This window comes from Pinus tabuliformis, chromosome 3_2 (genome assembly GCF_031772625.1).
Source record: "Pinus tabuliformis cultivar Carrire ecotype Pingquan chromosome 3_2, CPIR1, whole genome shotgun sequence".
NCBI lineage: Eukaryota > Viridiplantae > Streptophyta > Pinopsida > Pinales > Pinaceae > Pinus > Pinus tabuliformis.
In genome coordinates, this window is record NC_142302.1 from 984,188,202 (window position 1) to 984,215,464 (window position 27,263).

Genomic DNA, 27,263 nt, shown 5'->3' on the forward strand with positions numbered 1-27,263 from the left:
GTAGAGACTCTCCAACCCTATCCAACTAAATTAATTCAATTAATTAAAGGTTAAAGGCCAAGTTTTAATATGTTCGAGAGATTATATTAATCGTATAAAGAGAATACATAAGATAAAATATAAAAAGGAATATTGTGAAGTCACTAACAAAGTGAAAGCATATTTAGTAAAGTTATTTTGAAAAATCTTTAGGGCATTTATAAATTAAAAAAAAATAATAATAAAGTTATATATTCCTAAAACTTAAGAAAAAATATATCTATATATTAAAAGAAGTTAGGGAGAGGGAAAAAAAGTTACAAAAATTTATATGGAATATTAAAAGGGAATATATAAAAAATAATACCTAAAATTTATAATACCAAGTTTAAAGAGAAATATTATGGTAATTTTGTTGGAAAATAAAATGGAATTTATTTATGACAAAAAAGAACGGATTTTAATTTGGAAATAAAAGAAGGAATATTATCTTATAAAGGTATTCCAATTATAGATTATTTACATTAAATGGATATATCCAAGGGAAAGAGATTAGTATCGTTACTAGTACAAACACAGAGAATAATTACATCAATATTAATTCGACAAATCAACTATTAATTCTAGAGCCAAATATATGTGAAATAAGAGGTATTTTTGGTGAAAAATAGTATGAAATTAATTATTTACAAGTGATAGATTATCATTATGAGTATATATCTCAATTTTGTGTCGTAACTATGCTTGACAAATAGGTTGACATAATTCTTGATCAACCTCGGTTCAAGGAATTAAGTAAGTTCATGTTAAATAAAGAAATTTTTTTATTGATGTTCCCTTACAAGAAGAAGATGGTCACATTCCAAGACATGACAACAAAATCAGAATTGATAATGCCTTCTTCAAAAGACCTTAAGGATATTTCGAAACTAATGTTTCAAGAGAATCCAGAAATTGTATCAAAGAAGCAAAAAGAGCTTGAAGAAGTCATATCCAACAAAAACAAGGAAAATTCATGTTTGAAGGAACATAATCAGAAACTACTTGCACACATTAGAAAATGTAAAGCTAAGAAGTGCTAGTTAAAACAAGAAAATGAAATTTCTAAAAAGAAACTCAACGAAAGTCTATTAGAAAAAGAAGAGGAAAATTTATGCTTAAAGAACCTTAACCAAAGCTTATTAGAACAAATCAAGTGTTTAAAAGATGAGAAGCTTGAATACCAAAATAAAGTTGACTCAAAAAATGAGGAACTCTTACGTCTCATAAACCATAATCAAAGTCTACTCACTCAAATTAAGAAACTTAAGGATGATAAGAAATCATTGAAAAACAAATTAGAATAATTTATCACGAAAGAAGTGTCGAAGTCTTTAGTCCAAGTTGAAGAAAGAGGAACGAATACCGATCCATTCAACATCACAACTCAAGAAGTTAACCAATCAGTTGAAGTAAAAACATATTCAAATGTTGCAGTTCAGACAATGAAAATTCCAAGTGAAGATTCTATAACCAACTCAACTACATCAGTACCTAAAGTAAGTCAAGAAATTACCACACACATGTTAAAGGAAGGTCAAACAAGAAGAACTCCTTATCTACATCTGAATCACAAGAATAGACACTTCAATAAATCTATGAATCTATATCACTTAGAATGTAAAAAACAAAATTGTGTTCCAAAGAACTCTAAAGTTTGCACAATTCATTCTGGCGATAACAATTCATCACAAGTTTCCAGTAATTACAAGATTCCACAGAATATTGATTTAGGATAGTCAGATCCCTTCTTAGTTCGACAATTTTACTTATCGCTCAAAGGATATTATCATCATGTATCAACAAAGATGACAACTAGAAGAACTATGAAGGATACAAATATATTACAAGCAAACGAAGCAAATGACATGCCTTTTCATCCATAACCTTTGAGGACAAAGCTTTTGAAGAGGAAGGCAGTGTTATGGATATAATTTATATGAAAATAATAAAAATGTAAACAATAATAAACATTAATGATTAATGAACTAGTAGTTAATAATGAAGAGGTGTGTCTCTATGGACATGACCATATGTGAAAAGGTACCTGCCTAGGGTATATAAGCAGACCCTCACTCTAATTTGTATTATCATCTTACTTGTATTAAAATATTATTATATATAATAATTTATCCTACAATGGATGTCTTTGTCTTTGAAGTATTCTGAAGATTATTTCTGAGTACGAACTTTGTTCGTTACAGTGGGTAAGGCTAAGAAACAAGATTGATGGTTTGTACTCCAAGGTTGCTCAATGCATAGTTGGAGGAATCTATCCTCAAGATGGGAAAAATTCACAAGTCCAAGAGGTAAGGATTTCATCACTAATACTTCGGAGTGTGTAGAGTACTCATCACTTGCCTAGAAGGTTGAGTGTGCTTATGGGTTGCACAATATGTGAGGATAGGTGTGAACTCCAAAATTGGCTAGGTATGAGATTAATGAGACAAGAGAGTAAGATAATGTAACAAGTCTTAAACATGATCACACACATATTCAACCAAGCACATGACAAGAAGCCACATAGTACCCAAAACTAACAAGCGTACAATGAAACAACACTTGTCTCCAAGTGTGACACTTACTATGTGCCTTTACAACACAAGTGTCGCAACGCAACCAAAAGGTGCACTATGCCTTAAGAATGTGTCCAACACATGTTCTAAAGATATATAACATCAGCTAGTGTAAGAGGGTGCATCGGAGATACCTTTAGGAAGTTTTCTAAGGTGATCATAAGATGCATGAAAACAAGTGAAAGTGACACACAAATAAATCATAAGCAATGCATGCAAGAATGAAAGAGGCAAAAGCAACACTTTTGAGAGTAAGAATAAGTGAAAATGGCACTTGAAAAAGCTAAAGAAACCGAAAGCAACATGTTAGCGCTTGAAATTTCACCTCAGGCTGAGAAAGGTAAACCTCAAGGCAACATCAAACCACTTAGCCTCGTAGCTAGCCCTACGGGGCAGGAGAGGGCTCTCTCCGGTCTATCTCGGTCAAAATATTCAATGGGCGAGATAACCAATAGGGTAACACTGATTTTAGGCTAGTAAACTGATAAAAAAGGATTTTTAATAAATGATGGGGTTTTTCTGGGCTGCATGGGGTAAAGAAACAGCTTGAACAGAGAAATGTAATCAAAACACAAATTATCTCCTGAGGCAAGGTAGGCAAGAAATTTAACACCAAATTTAGATTAAATGAGATGGCAAGACTGCTGAGGAGCTGACAAGGGCATAGAAGATGAATCCTTGTCAAACATAAGAAAACATTAAATATTGAACAAACTTAAAGGCAAAGCATACAAATGATGAATTCTACCTTAACACTTCATTTGTTCAATTAGAAATGATCAGGAAGTGAAATGAAAACATAACAGGTTACATATGAAACAGAAGGAAAACTTATGCTAAATTGTCATACCACATGAATCTCAGGGGTCAGAGCTGCATTTTTTATTAAAATCTCTGTCAAACAGCTGAACAATGGAACTCTCTGTTCTCCTCCACCAGCACTCAGAATTCTCTCTCCCACTCTCTCCCTTTTTTTCTTACACTCAGAATTTACAATAAAAAAAATACTATCTGTAGGAAACATATCGACCCAAAACAGGGGCGCTGTTTCAACTGAAGTTACATAAATAGAACATGTAACAATTTTCTCCTCAAAAATCTCTAACCAAAAAGCCTAACAATTGGAGCGCAGACCCCATCGTATGACTAACTGAGGTCATAGATAAGAACGAATCCTATTCATCTGGTAACAGGTGTCTTTGTTTATTTTTAGCTGAAGTGAAGGCCAGGTGTCAAGGACGTGCGCCAAATTTTTCTAGTTGACAAATCCTTTTTGGATATTTTCCCAAACCTTTCGCTCTCCTCGAGATTTCTCTTCATCATCTGTGGATGTTCCTTTAAAAATCACAGCTTTCCCACGTTGCTCTAGCAACTTAAGAGCCAAAATTAAAACTATGCGATCAATGCCAGCAAGCTCTGTTTGACACATAAGGGCCTTATTCTGTCTAGACGCACAATAATCGCAGAAAAGATTGGCCTGACACATGGGTTTCTATCCCAACATTCCTCAATCAACTCTTTCAGATCACTTGGATAATGCTTTGGCTTGAGTTTGAATGCTGGTCTCTTATCCTCCAAAGCCATCAGTCTGGAGACTTCTTCTGGTGATTTCGGGTGGAAAGGTGGGATACCTTCAATCATCTCATAAAGAATAAGACCAAATGAGAAAACTTCCACACTTCTATCAAATGCTTCATTTTTGTAAACCTCTGGCGCCATATATAACCTTAAGGTATCATCCAAGGGACGTCGATGCCATTCTCGAACATTATCTGATGATAACTTCAACAATTGACCCAATCCAAAATCTGTCACTTTCCAATGCCCCCCACTATCACGCAAAATATTTCTGGCACCTTGGCTTCAAATTACAATGGATGATTGCCTCCGGTTTGGATTCGTGAAGATAATTCATTCCTTTTGCAATCTCAAGAGCAATTCTCACTGCCTTTGCAGGTTGTAAACGTTCTTTCTTTTGGAGGTAACTGCTCAAATCTCCATTTGGAAGATACTTTGCAATGATCATCATAGGAACATTTTGTGTGACAGCACCCACAAACTGAACCACATGAGGATGCCGAACCTTTTGTAGCAGTGTCAATTCATTCTTGAAACGTTTTATGCTTTCTGGGTCAGAATAATAGTCCTTGTTAAGAATCTTTACAGCAACTCTCGTCCCGTTCCACTTAGCTAATTGATAGCTACCCTTTGATGTCTCTGCACCTTGTGGAAATGACAGCTCTGCTGGATTTACTTCATATTCTGGAATCTGGAGAGGATTTGATACACTCATTGGTGTTTTAGGCATTTTTGCTCCTTTTGTTTTTAAGATATTGCATATTTTGGTGTTAAACTGGGAATAAGGTTTTGTCCTTCACGCCAATAAGCATCAAAACCAAATGAAAATATCTTAATTGCAATAACTGCGGTCTCCTGCGTCCCCAAGACCTGGAATAATAAAACCGTTTTCATCCAGACCAAGATCAATAGTTCCAGTATAGACATGAAGCCCAGGAAATTTATCACTTAATTTTTGAAGTGCAAGGGAAGCAGCCACAACCGAAACCACACGTATATCTTTGGGATCAATTCCCCTGTCCTTCAGTAGATTAATTGTGGCAACAATTGTCCCACCGGTCGCAAGCATTGGTCAGCTACAATCACACAAGAACCCTCTGAAATCTTTCTGGCAGTTTGTTCAAATATAAGGTTGGTTGAAATGTATTCTCATCTCTATAATAGCCAACATGATATGTTTTTGTTGCAAGCAAAATAGATGCAGCATGCTCCACCAATACAAGACCAGCTCTCAAAACTGGCACTATCATCACGGGCTCTCTTGGATCAATGAACCCAACACCAAAGTTCCATTCAGCTCTTTTGGAATTGTAGATAGAGGTAAGACAGAACGTATACTTGTCCAAGGCCCTTCCGGGCTAAGCCCAACCATCAAACCAATTTCATCATTGCTATATCTATTCAGAGAGTCCACTGTCAGACTCTTATCTCCTTGAGCAGTGAAGTAGGAAGTAGTAAGGGATATAAATCCACAATTTGAACATTCATTCCCGGCATCATTTGCACACTTTTTCTTTAATGGTTGTAAGCCAAATGTATCAACACTTTTTGCATGATTCTTGGAAGTGATGCTTGTGACGGCCAATAATTTGTATCATTTTTCATAGGAATAGAAACCATTCCCGTCCTAACCCGGATTCCTTTTGAGAAATTTCAAATACAAACTGTTCAATTGATTGGATACCGAATCAATGATATCTTGGCAGTAAATAGGACTCATGTAATATAGAACATCATGAACAGTGGCACTCAACATAGTACGTAATGCTCTTACACACCTGAATTGAATTGTTAGAACCCACATAATACTGGTCAACTGTCTTGAGCCATCCCAGATCATCATGGGTGTGGGAAACGAGATGAACATTGAGCTTTCCCTGCACTGGCCCTTCTGTGTTGTTGTAATCAATTGGCAGAGATTTGCATAGAGGGAGATTGAGCTCAAAGCATATAGTGCCAATGGCAAGCCAATTCCATTGCAAAACTGTGCATGGAGCCACGAATGTTGGTGTAAAATCAGATTCGATTGCCTTGAGGAATCCACCTCCTTATATACATTGCTGAAGGCTAGGCAACAAACCCGCAGGCATATGCTTGTCAAGAGATTAAAGTATGCCTTTCATTCCAGCGATTCCTTGGCTAAGTAACCAGATCTGAGCAACCAAATGTATGGAGAGTTGTATAACCAAATGACAAATGTAATAAGACAACTTCTAGACCAGATCAAACAAATGGACATGATTGCTGATGATGTTTTGTTTTCTTTTGTTTGTGCTTTTGCAGAGATAGGAGCTGAGGAAGCTGCTGCCTTTTGAAGAGCTGGAGAATAAATTACATATTCTAAAAAAAATACATTTAATGATTTCTTCTTCAAAACAGGGTTTTGAAGAAGAATCAATCTCACACTGACATAAGACGGAGTCTAACACAACACATGCAAAATAAAAAGTGACACTTGTAAAAGTGAAAGCAAGCAAAACGACAGTCACAAAGGTTAAAGCAACACTTACGAAAGCAAAAGTACGCAAAAGTGACAATTGAGAAACTCACATGAATGATAATATAGTTACAACTAAGAGTGAGAGAATGCTCCGTATGCCGCAAAGTGCATAGAGCTGGAAAGAAAAAGATGATTGTGAAAAGAGCTCTGAGTTAAACTCTTTATACAAGGAAAGCAGACAAGAGTGAGGTTGTTGCCACTAAGAGGTGTGATAGCACTAACTTGAAACATTGCACTCGCACTGTCAACTAGAATCACACACTAAATTTGCATAAGGATTATGCAGTCATTGTCTCTATCAACTGCACAAGGATTTTCACCAAGGACTACATAATCATTGTTACCAAGGATTGTGCAGGCACTATTTCTAAATAATGTACAAGCATTGTTCTCAAGGACTGCACAATCCTTATGTTCAAGGGTAGACATTGAATGTTAGACTTGCTAGAAATGGGTGCACTTATGAATGCATCAAAGGCTAAGCATGTGTAAAAAAGTCATTTCAACACTTGGAGTCTTTAGAAAAACATCAATCAACTTGAAACAACAGATCATAAGGTCACAAGGAGGCTTCAAAATTCAAGTGTAAGCAAAATTTTGGAGCGTGTTTGTCGCAACGACAACACTTGGCGACACATTATAATAACTCCAACTTCTTTGTTCAGGAATAAATTTAAGCAAAAATTATTAGTATTTTAGGAAGTATTGATTCGTCATTTATATAACTCCAGTTTTTCCACATATCCTGGTTAAATATATAGTCTCTCTTATCCTTTTCTCAGATTTAAACACTTTTATATGACTACTTATACCTCAATTATTTCAATTATGGAAAAGGATAATGAGTATACATGAGATTTTGATGTTCAGAATTAAGCACTTTCCCCGACGTTTCTCACTGCTAGTGAGTCTGTTTAGTACCCTGGCAGAGTCACCATTACAAATCATAAGCATTACCTTGTTTCCAGCAGGCCTATTTGTACCATGGCGAAGTTTCTTGCTTCACCTCTCTGCGCAGAAAGCCTTTCTCTTCTTCATACTTTATTTATTTTCAATATGCTTTGGAATTTATTAGATGTTTATTGCAATAGGGTGGAAGCACGATCCCGACTTATTTAACGAGCAAGAGAAGTTATTTATCATTTGAGGGAATAACAGATATCTGAAATTAATATGATCGTTTTAGGTTTTCTAGCTTCCCTTCTCTACTTTATTGATTTGACAGGTCAAAACACATTCAATTGCAGGGATGATTCAAGAGTGAAGATCCTAAAACAGATACAGGCTTTGTAGTTCCACCAAAGGTTTTTCATCTCGAATGAATCGTATTTTCCATCCAAACGTCATTGACTTTAAAGATATGTAAACCCAAACAAAAAAGGGAATCATAGATTATCCAAGTATCATTTGTCATCACAATTTCCCTTTCAAACCTTTGCCACAATGCCTTTGAGCCAAACTTCAGTAGTTTTCATGCACAGTCTTATTAAACAAACATGAAAAGAAATACATGACACAACAAGAAAAGCAAAAGCAGAAAAATAGAACAAATGTAAGACTGAAATGAAAAAAACATGCAAGACAGAAAGCAAGAAAACAAAGAAAATGCAAAGACTAGATGAGGAACAAAATGCAGGGTCGACATAATGAAAAAGAGAAGCTAAAAGGCAACTAGACTTCTAATCTAACCAGCTAGAAGGTTAGGGTTAAGTGAAGAGAAATTTCCAATGTAACCATTCAAGTTGCTCCTAAAAAATAAATCGAAAGATATGAACGATTAATGACTATGAAGCGAACAAAGTTCCTTCTACAGATTAATTACTCCAAAAGACTTGGAATGTCAAGATATCCATTTAGGATATAAATATTATATTAAATAAAAATGAATAAGAATGAATGATTTACAAATGAGAACGAGAGGCTTGCTTATATACCAAGCAAGTGTCTCTTCATGAAGAGTCATGTCTCATTTAGACATGCCTCTTCAACCTAATTACTAATTAACTAATAATTATTTATGATTATTATCATTTATATTATTTTACATTATTTATATATATTTTATTTGTTACAGACTATATAAAATAATGTACAAAAATAAAGATATTTACCTGAGATACATGTACATAAGAATGAATGCCAAGGTTGTAAGCATAAAGGTGTGATTTAAAAGCTTGCTCTATCCAATCTGCAGGCTTACCACAATAGCAAGGATGATGAAAATGAATGCTTTGAAAACACCTTTCAAACATACATCCATAAGTGTTAAGTCCAAGATAGTGTGGGAACTTACTACTAACAATTGAACTCATCAAATATGATTCCTCCAACCAATCGGCAGTCAGATCATAAAAAGGATCAGATTGAAAATTTTGCAAAGATAAATCCTTAATTATCAGATTTGTCTTATGAGAAAGATTAGACGAAGAAAACATAATTTGATCTCACTCAGACACTTCATCAAGAATGTGAAGACCTGACATAACCATCAACAAATGTTGAAGTGCCCCAACCCCTTAACATGTATCTAATCAATAAAGAGATGAATCAAATATAAACCAACAATAGTTGTCATCATACTCGATGATGGGAAAATAATTAAGGAGATGATAGTTTCTAAGGTTGGTGCATTTATCAAATCTGATGGCTAACACATGAGGTGTTCCATTAATATTATTTTTTTTCCCATGGAAAAAAGTCGTAATTTCTATTGATATAAAGAAATTACATTTTGTAGATGCCGAGTGCATATGCATATGGAGGCAAAGATGCCTAACGAGTTCATAAACTATAAATCGTAAGGAAAAGGTGTTCCATTATTTAAAGATAAGGATGCATCAATTTGAGAGATTTTAGAAGGGCTTCGAATTAGTGAATCTTATTCCTTACATGATAATGCTCAGAAATAATTGGTTCCTCTTTTCCAATATAGAAAATCATTACTTTGTATCCGATTAGATACTAGACTAACGACATAAAATTCATAAGAATTAACAATAATTTTTGGTATAACAAAGTCTGAAAACAAAGAACAATAAGACCAGGTTGACAAAATTTCAGAAGCATGTATCAAATCAGATCCAACATTAATATCAGCTTGAGTAATTGCATCCACCAAATGACTCAAACATTGAATGAGGCTCAAAGGGATTGATTGTGCCAAAATAATGATTAACTTCATAACATACACAAGAAATATAAGAAAATGATAATTCACAAAAGGATTCAATAGGGAAAAGTCTTTCAAATGGTAATGATTTTTGTCTAATAATCATAATGGCATGTTTTAAGATGTGTAATCTTGCGAAAGACATGTTCCCCAACCCTGGGTCTGGTGCAAGAGATTCACATGAAGGAAAATTAACCAAGCGATATTTTATCTGATCAGAAACTCTAACTTGAGGATTAAGAGAATTAACTTGAAAATGCTAAAAATCCTTCAAGAGTGAGCTCACATCCAATTAAACAATGTTGAGGAAAGAATCAAGTAAGAAAATCTGGGTCCAACCTAATTCAAGGATCTCATTAGGATAGCAAGAACCTGACATAACCATCAGCAAGAGCTGAAGTGTCTTAGCTTCCTGACAAGTCATTGAACTTTCAAATGATGGATCATCAAATTTGGGTGGCTTAGAAAGATCTACATGTAGATATGCACCACTATCATCAGATGTATTTTTGAAAATATTGTTAATTCCACTGACTTGATCATATTTAAGATTAAACATATGGAACTCTTCATGGGTAAAGAATCCAAATGAATCAGTCAGAGGGCTTCCTTGAACATATATAACATATTCCTCCTGACCTATGAAATATTTACAAATGAAAAAATCATGAACAACAGATTCAACCTTTTCGTCTTCTAATTGTGAAACCACATCATCCTGTACCTGATTGTGGTCAAAACCAAAAAGGTAAAAATATAAAGAATTGAAATAAACTGTTGGTGTAGTAGGCTCATCAAACACATCCGAGTACAATGAATAGTGTGCTAAAGGTGAAAAAATATGAAAAGTCTCAGGAGGAGGGACCTCAGTCACAATTGCATCTGATTCAAAATCCACAACTTGGGTGCTCATATCAGCTTGCAAAGACAACAAATCAGTATGCATTTTATGCTCCATGAGAGCATTTAAACATCCGCTATCACCTAGGACACTGCCTTGGTAATGGCGGAAAAGTAAATGCAAGAGCATATCATGAGAAGGCTAAAGATTAATTGAATCATCATAACTTTCATCAGCATAATGGTCAAATAATGGCATACCAATGTGCTTTTTGGATTGGCATTGCTCTTCTTTCGCGGGGTATATTAAATATTCAAAAATATGGCAATCGGATTCCTTTGGTTTAGTATCTGACGATGTATGTATCATAGGAATATCAAGAGAATCATGAATTGAAAGATTATCCCACTCCAAAATGGGAGTTTGTGAACTACGAAATGGTTTCTAAGTAATTTGATCAAAGCCTTGCAAATATCATTCTTCTTTAGGAAATAACGATCATCCAATGGACTTGGACACTTACTACTTCTTATGTTAGTAAAAACATGAATGTCAAGGCGAAGGTTGTATAAGGTTTCAACTTAAGGTTTTTTAGATCACTTGACTGGTTATCAAGATCACAAGATGATTGATCATCATTTTGACACTGAGGAATATGAAAGAGGGAAGAAATGTGAAAATCTTCCTCACCCTTTTTCTCCTCTACCTATGAGATATAGCCTCCTTGTACATGATCACCATATGAGCTAGCGAATTGAAAATAAACAGTATCTAGAAAAATTACTAGTGGAGCAGATTGGTCAAGTGAATTAAGGTACAAAGGGTCATGAGTTGTAAATGATAAAGGATGGCATGTATCCCTTGAATAAACACTACTTTCAATTTAATCGGACTCAAGATTAAGTTTGTGCCTGTTAGTGTTATCTTGAAGAATCAAGGGATCAACCTCCACATTAACTTTGATGGAATCATGAGAACCATGAATGCTTCTTTGAATGAAAACAAACTCATGAGAAGAAGATGAATGTGGGAGGAACGGTTCAGCAATTTGGTTTTCAAATTTCACAACTCCAACCTCGACACAGAGAACATACTTTTTTGGTAATGAGAAAGGAGGAGGGAAAGGAATAAAAGGAGTAATAGATTCCTCCTCCAGGGATGGAGGTGTCTCATGCTCAAGCAAAGTTGGAAGAGAAAAATAATCGAGAGAATCTAATCTAAATTGTTTCAAGGAGACTAGAACCAAATGCTAAAACTTCTTACTAAAGAAATCCCAATCCATATCTTCTTTAGGAAACTTATAGCAAAGGTGAAGATACTGATCAAGAAAATCCTCTATTGATTCACCGAGTTTCATTCTAAGTTGATTGATCCTCTTATAAACATCTTTATAATTGTACTTGTCAAAAGCTTCACAAAACTCCTTAACAAGTTTATCAAATGAGTGAATAGAAGCAACCGATAATGTGTGACACCAACGCTTAACACAACCTTCAATCGTGAGGGTGAATAGTTTGGCCATGGAATCCTTGCAATGTATTCTATTAGAAATATAGAAGTGAAAAAATTGAAACCTATGACCAAGCACAATTAGTTCACCCTCTCCATCATATTTAAACTGAGACAACTCATGAATAAGCTTCATGGGGATTGTAAGATCAATTTCTTTGGAAAAATATCTCAGGATTATGATCTGGAAATGACCCATTTCAAGATGAAGATTCAAAATGGACTCAATAGGCTCAATTTGTCATTTGGCCCTCCTTCTAGCGCAAATCTTGTTGACGATGCTAGATGTCGACAACAAGGAGGGGGTCTCCTTAGTATGAAGTCCCAGCTAGACCTCACACCATTTGTAGTAGGAGTCCCATCCGGATAATAGTCCTGAACACCATTAGTCTTCAATATTTTCCTTGACTACAATTATGAACATAAGATATTATGCACACAACCTTTGAAACAAGCAAGTAAGTTGGCATTGTGAGGTATACAATTGTAATGTATATAAGATACTTTCACGAAAGGGAAAGAAAGATTGAGCCTCTAGAAGAAAATTAGTAGTACTATCCTAAAAGAGATACACAAAAGCATAGGAAGAATTGTTGATTAGCCTACAAAGCAGTTCACAAGATAAAAATGATCTTAAAAGAAAGTAGCAACGCACATTCAACAAGATACATACCAAAGCCAATGAAATAGTTCATTTTTTTTAGTATCTATGAATGTAAACATATACCGCAAACATTAAAAGAATAGTCTTACAACATCCATGATGCATGCATGAAAGTGCACCGCCATTGAGAGGTTCATATATTAAGTGAAAGTTCCAAGATACACAATTACAATGTTGCAGCACTAGCCCTAATAGTAGAATATTAAATCAGCACTTGCTCCTAGTCCAAAGAATGATCTTCTCTACTATGCCATGCTAGAGAATCCAAGGTGAAAAGTCTGAAGTTTTTGTCCTTGAGCTATGAGGGTTTATCTATTTCAAATGAGGTGACCCTTCACCTCCCTTGTGACTTTTGACCTTCCCTCATGGATCTTGTGCTCTCATGTGAATTTTCAAATTCCTATGTGACTTTGAGCTTCTACATGACTTTATCACTATCTAGTGACTTTTCATATTCCATGTGGGACCCTTGGGCTTCCACTCATTTTACATTTTCTCATTCTTTTGGAAATTACACAATTACATTCCACAAATAATGTGGCAAAAACACTTTGACAACATATGGCTATTCTGGTGACATTTTGAGAAGCCATGACTTGGTTATGGTAACATAAGTCTTCATAGTAATGTATCAATAGAAAGTTATTTTCTTTGTTGTCATGTCTTTGATTATTCATGATTTATCTACAAGGAGCTTCATCCTCACCCTCCAAAGGGTTTGAAGATTCAATGTTGGAAACTTTTAAGTGAGCATGAGTTGCCATCTATCTGTAGTGGTTCAAGATTCCTCTATTCTTGCATGCTAGTATATTTGTGACTTGTCTCCACAAGTGTCCTTCTAACCTCTTCTTGTTAACCTCCTTGATCGTCATCATTCCATGATAGGGTAATTTCACTTGCAAATGAAATTCACTCATGATAAGATAACATCAGTCCCATAATCACTTATTCTACATTTGCTCACGTGACGCTTCTTATGATGGGACAATGCACAAGAACTGAGAGAGAAGCCTGGGGATTGCGTAGTGCACAAAGCTAGGAGGTTGAGGGTGAGGATCTGGGAATTGTAACTACACAATGCGTAGTGGCTAAGGAGAATGGAAGTCAAGGATTGCGTAGTGGGCAAGTTCATTTATCAAGAGTGGTAAGACTAGGATTGTAACTCTGCAATGCGCAATGGATGAAGGAGAGACTCAAGGATGACATAGTTGAGCACTACGGTGACCTAGAGATGGCGCCACTGTCCACTAGAACTATACAATGTGCATTTGAGTTAAGGTTGGACAACAAATTGCATAGTTGATGAATTTAGGGAGACAAGGGAGTTAGGTTAGGGCATTGTAACTATGTAGTGTGTATTGATTGAAGAGGAGGCTTAGAGAACTTCGTAGTTGGGCATCGAAGGAGTCTTGAGATGAATTCAATGCCTGGTGCAACTATGCAATGTGAAATACATGGTAGGATGGATCATAGACTGCGCAGTGGGCAAGGCTAAGTAGCAAGATTGATTGTTTTTACTCCAAGGTTTCTCAATGCACAATTGGAGGAAGTTGTCCTCAATGTGGGAACAGTGCATAGGTACAAGAGGTAAGAATTCCATCACTAATACTTAGGAGTGTGCAGATTACTTATCACTTCCCTAAAAGGTTGAGTGTGCTCGTGAGTTGTGCAAGATGTGAGGATAGGGGTGAACTCCAAAATTGGCTAGGTGTGAGATCAATTAGACAAGAGCGTAAGAGCATGTAATAGGTATTATACATGACCACAAACACATATTCAACTGATCACGTGACAAGAAGACACATATTACCCAAAACAAACAAGCATAAAGTAAAATGAGAGTAAAATGACACTTGTCTTCAAGTGTGACACTTAATATGTACCTTTATGAAACAAGTGTCGCAACACAACCAAAAGGTGTGTTATTCCATAAGAATGTGTCCAACATATGTTCTAAGGTTAGATAACATGAATTAGTGCAAGAGGGTGCGTTAGAGCTACCTCTAGGAAGTGTGCCAAGGTGCTCTTAAGGTTCATGGAAACAAGTGAAAGCGACACATGCAAGAGTGGAAGCGACACACAAAAAAATCACAAGCGACACATACAAGAATGAAAGCAAGAAAAAGTGACACTTGTGCAAGTAAGAATAAGTGAAAATGACACTTGCAAAATCTAAGTAACGCGAAAGAAACACATGTGAAAGTAAAATAAAGCAAAAGAGACACTTGCGAAAGTGAAAGCAAGCAAAAAAGACATTCACAAAGGTTAAAGCAACACTTACGAAAGAAAAAGTTCGTGAAAGCAAAAGTTGAGAAACTCACCCGAATGATATTACAGTTGCAACTAAGAGTGAGAGAATTATATTTATGATCAAAAGTGTATAGAGCTCGAAAGTGAAAGATGGTTCTGAAAAGAGCTCTGATTTAGTCTCCTTATATAAGGATAACAGACAAGAGTGAGGTCGCTACCACTAAGGGGTGTGATAACACTGACTGGAAGCATTACACTCTCACCGTCAACTAGAATTGTGCACTGACTGTGCATAAGGATTGCACAATCACTATCCCTATCAACTACGCAATCATTGTCATCAGGGACTATGCATTGTCTAGGAGTTGCGCATGCCTATCGCCAAGGACTGCACAATCGTTGTTACCAAGGACTGCACAGACACTACTTCCAAATATTGTGAAAGCACTATTCTCAAGGACTTCGCAATGCCTATCTTCAATGGTAGACATTGCTTGTTAGACATGCTAGAAATGGGTGTTCTTATGAATGCATCAAAGACTAAGCATGTGTAAACAAATGGTTTCAACACTTAGAGTATCTAGAAAAACATCAATCAAATTGAAACGACAAATCATAAGATCACAAGGAGGCTCCGAAATTAAAGTGTAGAAAACATTTTGGAGGGTGTTTGTCACAGCGACAATAGGTGCTCAGTAGATTTTTATAGCACTATTTACAGTGTTCGCTACCGACATTATTTGAACTGGAAATATATGTTATTGTATTTATCCATAATAATTTTTGGGAAACTTGCAGGTTTGTCATTGTGTGGTGAGATTATGGTAGAAGTGAAGGAATTAATTATTGTATGACACCTAAGAATTTGCTTCTTGTTAATGTTCGTCCATATGGAACATATTAGGCTTTCCAACCCCAATCGACAGGCTAGGTGGTCTATAAATTGATGGCATACCTTCTCAATTAGGGTTACCATTTTGGTTTGGATTTCATCGAATTCAATCTGGTGGATGTAATGGACATCGCTTAAAATGCCCATAGAGAGTTTCACCCATTCATCGAGAATTGTAATGCACGTGGGAAATGAGCATCTTGCTATGAGCCTGCATAAGGTAAGAATATTGTCCTTCGAGAGGAATCTTCCCTTTTCACTAACTTCAAATCAGAATATTCTTGCAAATATTTGACAAATTATTCTCTAGTCAAGGGCTTATGATATAGCTTTAACCTATGCCCATTGACAAGGAAGGTAACCTTTTCTTCATCAATAGTCTTGATTCTAACTGCTCCATTATCAAAAACAATATTTATTTCATAGGGACCAAGCTAATGTGTCAGAATCAAACCTAGAATAAAAACGAAGAGCCCAATCACCTATCTTAAACTTCTTGACTTTGATGAATTTGTCATGCCATCTAGTTCTTTGCTGTTGAATTCTATTTGTTCTTTGTATAGAATCTTGTCGGATCTCATATAGCATGTTTAGTTGTGCCAGACTTTTTTTTGATCCTCAGATAAATCTAGCCCCAACTTTGTTGTTGTTCTAAAAGTTTCCTCTTGGAATTCAATTGGAAGCAAGACTTGATTCCCATATAAAAGCTCATAGGGAGTATGTCCAGAAATTTTCGTCCATGTGATGTGGTATGCCCAAAGTGCCTCTCAAAGCCATTTCTGCCCAATCTCTTTGGTGCAAGTGTACAGTCTTGGTCAGGATTACTTCAAGTAATTTATTGGTGGATTGCACTTGCCCATTGGCTTGTGGGCGATATGGAGTATATTTTCAATGTTTGATCTTGTATAGCTCCATAATTTTCTGCACCAACTTGGATGTGAATTGAGCACCTTGATCTATCACAATTTTCCTTGGGACACCAAAACAAGTGAAAATATCCGCAAAAAGAAGTGTAACTACAACATTTTCAACAACGAAAAGAAGTGGCTTAGAGTCTAACCATTTTGTAACATAATTTGTACAAACAATAATATAGCTATTTTCTTTAGATGGAAGGTTAATTGGACCAACGAAGTCTAGAGCCCATTATTCAAAAGGCTCTACCAGTACCTGAGGTTGTAGAGGCATTTCATCTGACTATATGGGCCTTCAAGTTATTTCGCAATTGTCACATCTTTTGACGTATTCCTTGGCATCTCTAAAAAGAGAAGGGCAGTAATATCCAGAAAGATGGGATTTGTATGCAGTTCTTCTATCAGCATAGTGTCCTCCACATGGTTCATCATCTCTGGATGATCAAGTCAGTTCCATTTCAGTATAATTCTCGCTCTATCCATGAGTAACGTGCATTGGCCTTGATAACTTTCTATCTTTCTTTGGCTAATTATTGTGGGAGAAACTTTCTTGTAGCAAAAAAGTTAGCAATATCTGAAAACCAAGGAGTTTTATTAGATGCTGGAAAAATATATTCATCGGGAAAATTATCCTTTACAAGGGTATCAATATTATCATTTTGCATCCTAGAAAAGGAAATCAACAACTGTGTTTTCCTTTTTCGGCCTATCCAAAATGGTAATATTGAATTCCTATAATAATAACAATCATATAGTAATCCTACCATTAGTAATTGGTATATTCATTAAATATATAATAGCACAATGATCTGTATGAATGAAAGCTTCATAACCAATAATATAATGTCAAAATTTATTGATGACATGAACAACGGCTAAAAACTCATTTTCTGTTACTGTATAATTTAACTCTGCAAGAGCCAAATTTTTACTTGTGTAATAAATAACATAAGGATTCAAATCTTTCTATCCCAACACAACTCCTAAGGTTGTATCTGAAGCATCAATTGAAATGTGAAAAGGAAGGGACTAGTTAAGCCCTCTTAAGATTGATGCTTCAGTAATTATCTATTTTAATAATTCAAATTCCTTCTCGTAATCAAAATTCCAAACAAAATCACAATCTTTTGTAAGAAATTTAAAGAGTTGAGAAGTTATTTTTGTGAAGTTTTTGTATGAATCTTCTATAATATCCTGTAAAACCAAGAAAACTTCTAACATATATTTGACAAGTAGGAATTGAAATTTTAGAAATTACCTCTACCTTAGATGCATCCACCTTGATTTCATCACCTAAAATATGGTGACCCAAAACAATTCCCTCATTAAACATCATAAAACATTTTTCATGACTCAATGAAAGATTTGTTTCTTTCCATCTAATGAGAATTTTTTCTAATTTTTCAAGAGCTTCTTCAAAATTGTTTCCATAGATAGTGAAATCATCCATGTAAACTTCTACACAATCATGAATCAAGTCAGAAAAGATACCTAAAACTACTCTTTGAAATGTTGTAGGTGCATTACATAACCCAAAAGGAAGTACTATGTAAGCATGCGTACCCCGTGGACATGTAAAAGTTGTTTTATCTTGATCTTCTTGTGCTATTTGAATTTGGTTATATCTACTGAAACCATCAAGAAATGAAAAATATTTCTTCCTTGCTAAGGTATCTAATACTTGATCAATGAAAGGCAGTGGAAAATGATATTTTAAAGTAGCCTTATTTAGTTCTCTATAATCAATGCACACTCTCCACTTTCCAATCTTCTTAGGAACAATCACTAAAGGTGAAACCCATTGACTATCTAATATTGGATAAATCAAATTCACATTGAGCAATTTTTGTAGTTCCTCCTTAACAATTTCTCTCGGATTAGGATTCATCCTTCTCTGTGGTTTCCTTACTATTTTGGCATTTTCCTCAATGTAAATATGATGCATACATGTACTAGGGTCAATTCCATTCATATCAATGTATTCCCATGCATATGCAAAAGAATGTTTTTGTAGCATCTTTATCAGTTATTTCTTTTGAAATTATTTCAAGTTATTATTAATGTTTAATGTTTTGCCTAGAAAAAATTCTTCTAAAGAATTTCCAAACTTTTCTATAGAATGTAATCTATTTTAGATTGTTGAGATGATAAATATTCAATATTACAATGTCCTTGAAAACTTTGAGCTTGTTCACAACATGAAGAAGAATCATTATTGTTCATTTGCTTGATTAATTCATCCTCCTCATCGATTTGTGAAAGAGTAAATACAGGTTGAATATCCTCAAAGTCTTCATTATCATCATCAATCCAAACTTCACTTTATATTTCAGTTATAGGTTTTACAGGGGGATATAATGTGAATATCTTATTAGAACTGCCATAAAAAATGTACATCTCACCAGATATACAACTTATAAATGCATCAGTTGTAGCTAGCCAAAGTCTACCAAGGATCACTCGATGGCCTCCTAAATTATTCTTGGGAGTTAAAATCATAAAATCAACATGATACTCCCATGAATCTAAAGATACAAACACATCTTCTAATATACCATCAGGTTTAATAACAAATCTATCTACTAATTACAGTAAAGTTGGGGTATATTGAAGATTAGGAAGCTTTAATTGATCTTGTTAGACAATTGGAATTGTTTGAATGGTTGTTGGCACTTTGTTTGTTGGCATTGATGTCAATAGTACTAGCATTAAGGATAGATGCAACAGTTCTTAGCTTTGAGGAGAATGCAGTTTAGGGGGAGTCCCATAGTTGTTGGAGTATTTTGTAGAGAATCATCATAGTAGCAAGCTTAGTGGAGAAGCCATAAAATGATGACTATGTTGGTTGGTGAGTCCGAGAATTTGGAGAGGATTATGTCTCAAGAGATCATCTTTGTTATTCCTGAAAGTCGCATAGTTGGTGAGTGCCTAGAAAGATCTCTCCAATGGTATGTGGAACCCTACAAAATGCCTCAGAAGAGCAAGTTCTAGGCACAAGAAGAAGGGTCAAGGTGCAAAGAATAACAGAGAGTTTGAAGCCATTTTTCAGGTAGAAAATGGGCTCAAAGACTACATCAAACCTACTCAATTGGAAAGTGCTCTGAAATAAATTTCCAATGGTATAAAGAAGTTTGCAAATGGCCTCCTGGATCAAAAGTTTGAGGTAGTCAAAGTAAGGACCTTGAAGTCCTTAGGAGCAGTCCCTAGAAGGTCGGAAACCTGGAACCATGGAAATCCATTTAAAAGAGGCACTGGATGGCATGGAGCCGGGAACATGGGAAAAAATCTCGGAAGGTCATAATCTCGAATCAGCCCTGATATTTCTTTTAAAAGGCTATAGGATTACAATGAAGTAGGGGAGCAGGAAGGACCGGAAACCCAGAACTCTGGAAGGCTGAACCTCGTAACCTCTTATTAAATCAATTCCTTAAAAGCGTCAAGGTTACAGGGAGAAGGGATTTACAAAGGAAATCGCTTGCAAAACCAAGGATCGAGGGACCCTTTCTCTCTACTTCGACAGGACACATGGCAGCATTTGGTTGGCTCTCAAGAGGTGATGGTAGCATATGATGTCAATATGACATGGTTGTATGAGGGATACTGATCAGGTGCTCAAAATTATGCTCAAAAATCAAAGTTGTCATAATGGTGTGGAACCTGAACAACAGTGTAGTGCTCGTCTTCCTAAATCTAGCACAACTCATTTCGCATGAAACAGACACCGTATGCTCCCAGAAACGCGATCTGTTCGTTTTCACAAATAGGAAAATTTGGTGCAGGAGCTGACAGGGATGTTGAATGGGCATCCATATAGCCCAATCAGCAAAAATAATATTCCTTGGAATATTATGTCGAATATCCTCATAATATGCCTTATAGGTGGTGAATCAGAAGGTGACAAATGTCGGGTTTTGCTTGGTCCATGTCTATGGGTACGGGCCAATCAAGAGGAGACACGTGGCTAAGTCGGAGGCCGCCACGTGTCCTCCTAATGGTCAATCAAAATTTGTTGGAAAAGACATGTCAGAGACCAGGGTTGAACACGTGACCTCCCACACAATAGCGCTAAGGTTTATCGTTGTGCTCGCATGATGATACTTAACTATCAATGGTCGTGGGTTGTATTTAAGTTTTGTTGGTTGTCAGGTTGGGGGGAGACCACTAGCGTAACCATCAGCAACCCTCCCATGCCACTACCTCGTCCGTAGCCCGCAAACAGTTACGTTACCACCAGCACTAACCACGAGTCCAAGCATCCATGTGAACCCGCTCCGCTAATCGTGACATTTGTTGTGACCACGCGGGGGTTATAGGACTTTTTAACGATCCTACAATTTTACCCATCGCGCGATGAAATTTTTTCCCAGTTAGCGATTTTTGGGGCGAAATTGTAGGATCATGCCGGATATGGTGCAATTTGTGGAGTGAATAGTGGAGAAACTAGGAGAGGTCATAACTTTCTCATTTTTCGACCAAATTGCATGCAAAAAGAGGTTAGGTAGCCATTTTTGGACATTTTGGACTCATTGGAGTAGGTTTCAGAAGCATTTGAGCATTGTAAACACATATTTTTACATTTTTTAGCATAATAGAGAGGCCCAAGCCATTGGAAGTTGGACCAAGGAGACGTAGCCCAGGAGGGGTGAACTCCTTTATCATGTTCATGTTGTAATTTATTTTTGATGATGTTCTGTACATGTTTATGTTGTTGTTCAGTCTTTTATTTATGTTAAATTTCTCATAAAATTAACATAAAATCTCATTTTTCACTTGCAAAAAATCATGAATCCTTAAGCACAATGAAAGCATTTTGTTTCTAATCTGAGGAGGATCCTAGCACAACAATCTGATATTCTAAATCAGACCATTTTGGTATCAGAGCACTAGGTTTACTTTGTGAAAGAAGGATTTAACTGTTTGCAACTTTATGTCATGCTTACAAGGTTAAAACTCAAAAGAGGATAAGGGGAGCTAGTTGGAAGCCCTGAAGTTGGGTCAAGGGGAAGGAGAGCAAGGTTTCCACAATCTCCAACACCAATTCAACCTCAAGTTGCAGTTGAGACTCCAAAGATCATGTCTCAGGAAGGAAAACCTACAAACATGACAGAAGATGAGAAGACCTTTAGAAAGGCTTTCTTTGATATGACAGGGATGGTGAAGGTCCTCTATGAAGAGAGGAATACCAGATTGCAAGGTGAAAGATCCAAACCTCCCAAAGGAGAAGGTTCTTTAGGAGGAGGTAATGGAAATGGAGACAAACCTCCACCCTCTCCACCATATTCTTCATCTTCTTCTTCACAAGCATCTTCACCCTCTTCCACTAACACAACCCTTACTCATACTCATCATCATACTTCAAAAGGAACTAGTAAATCACCTTTTTTAAAACTTGATGTTAAATTTGAGCTACCCATGTATAATGGTGAAATGAATGTAGAGAAGATTGATAATTGGATTCGTCAGTTGGAGGTCTATTGCAGGATTCAAAACCTTCAAGAGGATGACATAAAGATTCAGTTAGCTTCCTTGAGAATGGAGGGTGCAACACTAGTATGGTGGGAATCAAAGACACAAGAGGAGATTAAAAAACACAGTAAGATCCCAATTTATTGGATTGATTTCATTGTGCAATCAAAAGACAATTCTACCCTCTAGATTATATGCAAAAATCCTTCATGAATTGGCAAAACTTTAGACAGCTTAAAGGTCAAAATGTGCAAGATTACACCCAATAATTCAGAAAAGGTCTTTAATGTTAGGTGTAGATTTTCAATCACATGACACATTGTTGAAGTACATAGGGGGTTTACATAGTTACCTTAGGCATACTATCTTAATGTTTAATCCAAATAATCTAGATGATGTGTGTGTGCAAGCCACTCATCTTGAGGCAAGAAGGAAAAACAGCCCAAAAGAAGGTAGTAAAAATCCATTTAAGAGTAAAGGAAAGGAAAAGGGTTTCAAAGGGAAGGGAAAGAAAAATGCATCTACAAAAAAGGAGATAAATTTACATGCAAACATTGTTCCAAAGAGGGTCACGATGAAGCTCATTGTTGGAAGCTTCATCCCGAAATGAGACCAAAAAGAAACAACAACAAGGGGAAAAAAAGACAACTGCAACCACTCAACAGGATTTGGGATCTGATTCAGGTGATGAAACTAAAATCATAGCCATGGGGTTAAAAGGAAAAGAATCCGTTGCTAGCATTAGTTCTTCAAACTCACAAAATGAAACTCCAAATGAAAAGAAGAGAATAAAACTTTTTTCACATAAGGGTGATCTCAAAACATAACAAGATTGATACACTTTTCGATAGTGGCTCTCAAGCCAATCTTATCTATGAAAACATTGTCAAAAGTTTAAACTTGGAAACCATTCCACATCATAAACCATATCCACTTGGATGGGTGTGTGACAATGCACAATTGCAGGTTACTAGAAAGTGTAAACTGAAATTCGCCATTACTGCAAATTTCATAGATGAAGTGGAGCTTGATGTTGTGCCATTAGATATATGTGGCATAGTTTTGGGAAGCCCATACCTTTATGACAGAAAATATATCTTCCATAGACATGAAAACAAATATCATTTATTCAAAGATGGAGTAGAATATATTGTGAGAGCTCATAGCAAGAAATTAAATCTTTCACTTGTTAATGCGAGGTAGATGAAAAGACTAGTGAATTCAAGCAATAATTTTGTGCTTCTAATGATCAAACCCAAGAATGATGTTGATAATGAATATTTTAAAGGTTTTGATTCAAATTTGAAATATGAATTGGTTGATGTAGTTAACCAATAGGATGAGATGTTTCAATAACCAAAGCGATTACCTCCCAAAAGAGGAATCCAACATGAGATGCAGTTGGAGCAAGATTGTCATCTTCCTAACATTGGCATGTACAGGATGTCAGTGATGGAAAGTGCAGAAATTAAGAAGCAAATTCAAGAGTTGTTGAATAAAGGGATCATCAGACCATCTTCCTTGCCATGTGGTTCACCTATTGTCTTGGTGTCAAAGAAGGATGGAACATGGCACATGTGTGTGGACTTTCGTGCATTGAACAAAATTATGGTAAATAATCATTACACACTGCCTAGAATAGACGATTTACTTGATCAATTGAAAGATGCAAAGTATTTTACTAAGTTGGACTTAATGAGTGGCTATCATCAAATTAGAATAGCTGAAGGAGACATTTGGAAGACAGCATTCAAAACAAAACAAGGTTTGTTTAAATGGCTAGTTATGACTTTTAGTTTATGTAATGCTCCTGCTACATTCATGTGTGTGATGAATGATGTGTTGAGGCCATTTCTTGATGAGTTTGTTATAGTATACTTAGATGACATCTTAATTTTCAATAAATCTCGTGATGAACATGTCATGCATGTAAGAAAATTACTTGATGTCTTAAAAAGGAGCAGTTGTATCTTAAGATGTCAGAGTGTGAGTTTGGAAAAACTTCTTTAGTTTACTTGGGTCATATTGTTGGATGAGGTGAGTTGAAAATAGATCCCTCCAAGATTGACGTCATTGTGAATTGGCCAAGGCCCAAGACAATTACTGAGGTAAGAATTTTTTTGGGAGCACCCAATATTGGAGGAAATTCATTACTAATTTTTCTCTTATAGCAGCTCCTTTGCATGCATTGACAAGTGTGAAAAAGGTTTTTCAGTGGGGAGGAAAACAACAAAAGGCCTTTGATGCATTGAAGGAAAAGATCAATACAACTCCAGTACTTTCACTTCCAGACTTGAGACAGTCATTTGAGATTCAGACTGATGCTAGTGACTACGTCATGGGTGCAGTCCTCATGCAACATGGTAAGCCTATTTGTTTTCATTCAGAAACTTTTAATGGTGCAGTGATTAACTATCCTACTGTTGTGGCCAGCAACAACCCCCCCTTCTTATTTAGTGTTATTCCTAATACTAAATAAGTGGGGACCCTTAGTTAGAAATTTAAAAAAATCAAAGTAGTGCTTAAATTTCCTTTTTTGAATAAGCTTACCATCATAAGCTTAGGAAACCCCCTTGCAAAATCTAAAAAAATCTAAGTTTTATGATAAAGTGAAACAAAATCTTTCCTTAGGAAATATCGCATCGTAAAAAAGATGATAGAAGACCACCTTACAAACCGAATTCCAATATTGTGAGATCGCGATACGCGATAATATCGCATCGCATCCAGCAAATACAATTTACATTGAAAAACTTTAATTTGCCGATATGCGATGACGCCGATCGCAAATCGCATTTCGCAGAAAACAGGTTAACAAAGATTGTCATACATAACGTTCTTGCGATCTGCGATATTGCGATATTGCGATCTCGCGATACAGTGACAATGCGATAATGCGATATCACGAGCGACCAACTTTGCGATGTTACGATTTTGCGATGTTATCATTTCGCGATGTTGCGATCTGCGATATTGCGAAGCAAATCGCAAAATCGCTTCATCGCAGATCTTTCGGGCTCGTTATTCAAGAAAAGTATTTTCCATAAGCTGACACCTGGTTATGCGCTTTAATGCTAATAAATGAGTTAGTTGCCAGTTATTAATGGAATATGGTTTCGTGCTTATCGAAAAATCATCTCACGTAAGGTGGTATATTTGATGTGTCTTTAGCATTTAAAACTTTCCCATCACCCTTCCTTGTCATTATTTTCACTTCACTTGTGAATTGCAGGAACGGAGAACAGAGAATGATACAAAGCAATACGCAGGTTAAAATGGGAAAGAAAAGCAAAGTTTCGAGCTCTAAAGAAAAAGAAATGGCACCCTTATATACAGACACGGCCTGTAATAGAAACACAGGAATTGCTACGTGGGAAGGCATGCATAATCTGCTTGAAGAGGAAAATCCCAGAGTAATGGAAGTTGCTGCTACCGCGGGTTCAAATAGTTCTTCTGAGGCATCTATCACAGAGCTAGCCTGCTCATTATTACACCGGATAGCAGCAAGACACAAAATTCTCCCATACACAGACATGGTTAAGTGGATATTGGACAACGTTGATATTAGAAACAGACAGTTTAAAACTCAGGGTCAAGAGCTTATGGAAATATTATTTTCACAAATTTTGAACTTTATATCTGCTGGAAGGAAAAAGTGCAAAAGGTGAAAAATGCATCAAGGAAACCCGGACCAAGAAACGGAGGCAATTTCCGCCTAGCGCTAATCGCGCATTGCTGAGGAAAATTTCTCGAAAAGGAATGCTGCTAATTTCCCATTCACATGTAAGCCCCGAAAATTGCAAGAAAGTAACAATACAGACAGAATGGAAGCAGAAGAAAAAAGAAAAGGCACAACCAATCCAAGGGTTAACCAAGTTGAACTGGGATTATTACTGGGCATACTTGGTAAAGCCACATAGCCAATGGATGACTCTTGAGTGTATCATCAATTCGGCTGAAAAGATGGCGCCAACTCTTGTCGATTATGTTTTCTCAGCTCAGCTAAAATCGGAAGTCGGCCACCCGACTCTTCTCAAACAGATGCTGCATGCGTGCGATTTCAAGGACCAAATACAGAAGTAGTTTTAATTTTAGATTCAATTTTAGTTTTATTTTCCTTAAATGAGGACGGTCATTTAAACCGCATCCTACATTTTTGTAATAATTTATTTTTAGATTTAGTTAGTAGTATTTAAACCCTTCTCATGCATTTAGAGAAGGGTCCTGAAATTTATCAAAAACTTATCCCCAGAACATGCATTTTTGTACCCTCTGAGGAGGTTTTGATGAATGAATGGAACAGGATTTATTGATGTTTACATTTGATATCTGCTACTGATGTTGCACTTTTGTACTCTTAGTGGATGTTAGATCAAGAAGAGATAAATCATTATCGCTTGAAGCTCATGAGTAGGACTAGTTATAAATGGTATTTCTATCTCTTAACTATTTCTGCCTTGTGTTAGAGTGATTTTCATGTTCAGTTATTTATATATTAATGTATGAATGCCTGAGTTATCATTTGGCACTTTTGTACAGTGATAGCTATTTATTTATGCTTAGTGTATGAGTAGCTTACTATGCGATATGTTTTTCACAACTGTTTCGTCTAACTTTTTATATGAAGTGGTTCATCTTTATTGAATTCTTTTCTCATAGCAGTTGAATGATCTTTATTACCAGTTGTTATTTGAAATCATTTTAGATCGCATAAAGGAAAGATTACACCCCGGGTTAGTGTAGATTTATATATTTCTGTTTATTAGAATACAATTTCCATATTATTAGATTAGAATTAGAGTAGAAGTATTCCATTTAGAAACTGTTAGAAACAGAAATATCAGTCCAACACACACACACACACACACACCTATATTGGGAAACTG

At 36.0% G+C, this 27,263-nt stretch overlaps 1 pseudogene; it reads right to left on the bottom strand.

Annotated features, from left to right (window-relative positions):
* Nucleotides 1-3,986: 3,986 nt before the first annotated feature.
* The window catches only part of LOC149183910 (uncharacterized), a 28,363-nt pseudogene continuing 5,086 nt past the window's right edge, over nt 3,987-27,263 (bottom strand).